The following is a 6,000-nucleotide window of genomic DNA, read 5'->3' as shown; positions in this document are numbered from 1 at the left end:
CAGGCGAGCAGGATTCTACGGTAGGCAATCAGGAAGGCAAAAGCAAGGGCGTCGGCCCTCCTCCCTATGAACAGATCTGGCTGGTCTGATACCCCGAAGACTGCCACTTTCGGGCATGGCTCCACCCTCATCCCCACCACTTTGGACATTGCCTTGAAGAAGGCTGTCCAGCACCCACCAAGTCTGGGGCACGACCAGAACATGTGGCCGTGGGCTGGCCAGGCCTCCTTGGCACCATTTACATCTGTCCACCTACAGGAAGAACCTACTCATTCGGTTCTGGTCAAGTGGGCTCTATGTACCACTTTTAGTTGTGTTAGGTTGAGTCTTGCGCATGTGGAGGTAGAGTTGACCCTATGTAGTGCTTTGCTCCAGAGTCCCCACCCTATTTCAAACCCCAGGTCCTCCTCCAATTCCCTCCTCGTCACATCCAGTTTGGTGTCAGCCCTCTCTATCGGTTGTCTGTACATGTCACGACAGTTCCCTCTGCCTAAAATCCCTGCGTCCAGTTCTTCTAATAGTGTCTGTCGTGGGTACGTCCTTGTCTCCTTCCGCAGGGAGGTTTTAAGCTGCAGGTACCTGTACTCATTGCCCCCTGCTAGTTGAAATCTCTCTGTCAGTTCGTCCAGTGTTGTGACCCTACAGTCGGTGTATAGGTCTCTAACTGTAAACTCTAACCCCCCCGTCCCGTCCCGTCAGTTAAAGCTGGCGTCAGTAATTGCCGGCGTGAACATGTGGTTATTGCACTTGGGGGCCTTGTCTGATATTTTGGTTAGGCCTAATTGTTGTCGTAGCTGGTTCCTGGACTGGAGCATAGCTACCACCACTCGGCTGCTATAATTTTTATTGGATGGGGTTGGGAGTGCCACGGTGATGAGGGCCCGGAGACAGGTCCCTTTGCAGGGGTCCTTCTCTGTGCACACCCACTCATCTTCTGGCTCCTTTATCCATCCTATTACTCTTTCTGCTGTCGCTGCTGTTAAGGAAGAGGTGTTTTCAGAACCCCAAAATGTATCATGGAGTCCAACCAACCCCCCCCCCCCTTTAATGGATTGTTGCTTTTTAAGCACACGGCTTGTTCCCTAGGTGTGGTATTACACGTAAATGGACACGTGGTTTTTAAAACAAAACAATGTTTATTCCATGAACTCAACTTAACCTTTTAAAATAAACATTGGCTCTCTTAGCACCCCTTACTTCAAAGATAACCCCGAAAATAATACAACACTACCCAATCCTGCAAACTGTTCTTTTAAACATCCAAAAGACTTCAACCCTTCAAAAATAGGAGCACAACAGGTTATATTCAATATATTTAGTCTTTGGATTTGCAGAAATCACCAGACCAGCTCTTTTTCTTCCTGCAGGTCTCAGCAAAAACACACACACTCCCAGCTGCTCTCGCAAACTGAAACTAAAAACTTCAAAATGGCTGAACTAAACCCCACACTCTGACATCACTGCATTTCTTAAAGGTACATTGCTTAAACATCCAATTCTTAAAGGCACTCTCACATGACACTGCAGGTTTGGGATGGCTAGCCCCCCTGCATTTTGTTTTCTGTCGGTCCTTCTTTGGAATCCTCCCCCCCCCCCCCCCCCAATAGGAATGCCAGAATTAGTTTGTCCAGTGAGTTGAAGAAGGCCTTGGGGATATAAATCGGGATTGATCAAAGTAGGAAGAGGTACCTAGGCAGCACTTTCATTTTGACCGTTTGCACTCTCCCGCAAGGGAGAGTGGGACCGTGTTCCATCTCTGCAGGTCTTTTTTCACTTCCTCTGTCAGGCTGGTCAGGTTCCATTTGTGGACCCCTGTCCAGTCATGAGCGATTTGGATGCCCAGATAGCGGAATTTGTGTCAGGCTTATATAAATGGCAGTCACCCCAATCCTGTCCCTCCCCCTTGCGGGTTCACCAGGAAGATCTCACTTCTGCTCATGTTGAGTTTGTAGTCCTAGAAGGCACCAGATTTTTCAGGAGCGCGATGATTCCTTCCATGAGGCTTTGTGGGTCTGAGATGTAGAGCAGGTCATCCGCATAGAGCGAGACTCAGTGCTCTCCCCTCCAGTTCTTTGCTGTTCGGAGTGCGATCGCTAGTGGTTCGATCGCTAGGGCGAACAGCAGCGGGGACAACGGGCATCCCTGCCTGGTGCCCCTGTGCAGCTGGAAGTACTAGGAGCTAGTGTTGTTTGTCCGTACGCTCGCCATGGGAGCGTTGTACAGGAGCTTCACCCAGGAGGTGAACCCAGTTCCAAGCCCGCGAACTGTACGTCTGTTACATGGGTAGGCCCCTGCACTCCGGGATCTCTCTTCACCCAGAAACCGTTCATAGTGGATGCTTACAGTGCTTCTTTGTTCCGGGCCCCCGGTTGCAGCCCTTTGCAGCCATAAGGCCTATCTCACTCCGCCCTTATCTGTTTCTCTCTCCCAGTGTACCCCTCCCATCCCCTTTCTCCCCCCTTCCCGTGGCTCACCTCCCTCTACACCCCTTCCCCCTGCTCTTCTCGTTTATTCCCCTCCCGTCCCAATTGTTTGTCCTCCCCCCTGCCAGGCGCTGTTCCCCCTGTTGGGGGTGCGCCGTGGCCTTTTGTCTGCTGCAAGCTCCTGGCACTAGCTATCTCGCTAGTGTGGTATCCCCCCTCCCGGGAGCTACTATCCTGTTTTTCCCTCGCCCGCTCTCTGGAGTTCCTGCTCGTACTTTCCTCATCTTACCCTGCACTTTTCCTGATTGCCATTCCACCCTCCCTCTGTTGCTAACTTTGCTGACTTGAACGAGGCCACGTTCTTCCATCTAAAGCGCTATCAAGTGGTGGCTTGCTGTTGGTTGCTCAGGATGCGTTGGGGGGGAGGGGGGGGGAGGGAAAAAGAAGGTTCATCCCCCCAACGTTGGCTCGTTGCTGTGGTGATCACAAGTTAACTAGATGCAACACCATCACTTGTATAGATACGCATATCGTAAGTAACTGTTTTGTATAATTTTCTTTAACGATGTACAGAAAATATGTAAAGAGAAAAAGGGGGATGTGGTGATCACAAGTTAACTAGATGCAATATAACTGAGCAAACACTAGAGGGAGCACGGGAGAGCCATATAAATAGACCGGGACAGGAAGTGAGGACACACTTCACAGAAGGCAGAACTCGTAGCAGGGCACAGACACACCAGCTAGTAGCACTTGAGGTAGCCGTAGGTAAAGCTCTGAAGAGAGAACGAATTCACAATAAAGCATCTTCTCCACATTTGAGACTACGAGCTTTATTAAGACACGAGGAACAACACAGTTGCCACGCTGCCGTTCCTTGCCGTGGGCTTCATATCGCTTCCCTTGTTGTCACTCCTCCAGCCCACACTCCACAACGAACTTGTCCACCTCGACCGGGGCTGTGAAGAAATGTTCCATGCCCGGATACGTGACCCAGAGCTTGGCTGGGTACAGCATACCAAAGCGTACACCATTCTAGTACAGCACAGCCTTTGCTCTGTTAAATTCAGCCCGGTGCTTGGCCAGGTCAGCCCCAATGTCCTGGTAGGTTCTGATTTTGGTCTGTCTGGCCCAGCGTAAGATTGTCTCCCGGTCCTGGTACCAGTGCAGTTTCGCTATTACTGCCCTTGGTTGGTCCCCGGCTTTAGGCTTCGGTCGCAGCGACCGGTGTGCCCGGTCTATTTCTGATGGATTGGGGAAAGTCTCCCTTCCCACCAGGTTACCCAGCATCTGGGCCACATAGTTTGTGGGCTCTATACCCTCGATTCCCATGATCCCAAGGTTTTGCCTTCTCAACCAGTTCTCCTGGTCGTCAACTTTTCCCTCAGATTGCCCTGTGCCGCGACCAACCTCACCACCTCTCTCTCCAGTACCATGATCCTGTCGCTCTGGTCAGTTGCGGCTCTCACAAGTCTTTAATCGTTGCTTCGTGGGCTTCCAATCTCTTTTCTGCTTTGTCCAAGGCGAGCTGTATCTGTGCCAGGGTTTCGGCCACTGCGTCCATCACCGAACCCTGGATATCCATTTTTGCCTCCAGCCTGTGTTCCCTCAGTGCTTCCGAGAAGAATGCCACCCAGCTACCCCCGCTGAGGGAAGGCTTTGTATGTGTCTGGTCTGCCCTTCTCGCTCCGACGAAACCTGCTCTCCACCGCCTCGTACGCTGATCGGCTAGTCCGATAGCCTCTATTCCAGGCTCCTTCCACTCCTGATCTGTGATCAGCTCCTGGACTGGCATTTTCCGGGCATTTTTCTCCTTCTCTCTTTTTTCCCCCTGTTTAACTAAAGTTGGGGGAACGAGTCGCTGAGATTTCTGGTGGGTTTTCGATAAAAATGGTTATTTTACAGATCCGCGGGAGGAGAGCCTCCTGACGTGCGACTGCTCAGCACATCGTTGTCACCGGAGGTAGCTGTGGACAAACATGTGAGGAGGAGGATCCAGTTGGCATGGTCCATGTAATTCCAACATGGCTGTTCTGCTCGGAGAGTTTTAAGCTTTATTATCCAAATCTAAATACAAGAGCTTTGAACATAATAATCTTTGGATTGTTGCAGGAACCACATACCAGGGGGCATGGTGGCTCAGAGTGTGGTGAGGTATGGAGGTTTCAACTCATGCGGCATTGACAGATGTTCCAATGGGGTGGGCTGCAAGTAAACCGGACTGGAATCAGTGTCTTGTTGAATCGTATAACCAGGATTAGGAATATGTCTTTAAACTAAAAGTGCATGGAGGGACGGCATGGTGGCGCAGTGGTTACCACTGCTGCCTCACGGTGCCGAGGTCCCAGGTTCGATCCCGGCTCTGGGTCACTGTCCGTGTGGAGTTTGCACATTCTCCCCTTGCCTGCGTGGGTCTCACCCCCACAACCCAAAAAGATGTGCAGGGTAGGTAGAATGGCCACGCTAAATTGCCCCTTAATTGGGGGGAGAAAAAGAATTGGATGCTCTAAATATATAAAAAGAAAAAAGAAACACTGTACATTGTTAAGGTCTTCACCACTCTCTCAAGCAGGGCAGCACGGTAGCCTTGTGGCTAGCACAATTGTCACTTTCAAATACATATCCAGCTCTATTTTGAAACCTCCTATGGAATCCACCTCCACCACTCTCTCAGGCAATGCATTCCAAGCCCCAAAGTAAAGAGGTTTCTCCTCATCTCACCCCAGCTCTCTTGCTGACCATCTTGAAATTATCACTAACGGACCAACTGAGGGTGTAACTAGTAGGGTGCATCAAAAGGGATCCAGTATATGTAGTGGGCGGGATTCTCCGATCCCACGGCAAAGTGCCACGCCGTCATAAACGCTGTCACGTTTTATGATGGCGTGAACGGGCCGCTCCCAGGACTAATTCTGGCCCCTACAGGGGCCAGCACGGCGCTGGAGCGGTTCGCATCGCTCCAGCTGCCGATCCCGGCATGAACTGTGCGCTGCGGGATCCATGCATGCGCAGTTGTGCCAGCGCTAATGAGGACATGCGCAGTGGCACTGGCGCCAACGCGTGCATCCGCAGTAGCCTCCTTCAACACGCCAACCCTGACGCCCTCAACGGTAGCATGGTGGTAGGCAGCACGGTAGCATGGTGGTTAGCATAAATGCTTCACAGCTCCAGGGTCCCAGGTTCGATTCCCGGCTGAGTCACTGTCTGTGCGGAGTCTGCACGTTCTCCCCGTGTGCGCGTGGGTTTCCTCCGGGTGCTCCGGTTTCCTCCCACAGTCCAAAGATGTGCGGGTTAGGTGGATTGGCCATGCTAAATTGCCCGTAGTGTCCTAAAAAGTAAGGTTAAGGGGGGGGGGGGGGGGTTGTTGGGTTACGGGTATAGGTGGCTACGTGGGTTTGAGTAGGGTGATCATTGCTCGGCACAATATCGAGGGCCGAAGGGCCTGTTCTGTGCTGTACTGTTCTATGTTCTATGCAACATGGCGCAGGGCCACAGGAGCCGGCGCGTAGGAAAAGAGGCCCCCCCAGCCACAGAAGCCGGCCCACCGATTGGTGCCCCCCCCCCCCCCGGGTCAGAC

This window comes from Scyliorhinus canicula, chromosome 8, assembly GCF_902713615.1.
Source record: "Scyliorhinus canicula chromosome 8, sScyCan1.1, whole genome shotgun sequence".
Classification (NCBI taxonomy): Eukaryota; Metazoa; Chordata; class Chondrichthyes; order Carcharhiniformes; family Scyliorhinidae; genus Scyliorhinus; species Scyliorhinus canicula.
This window is presented reverse-complemented; position numbering follows the sequence as displayed.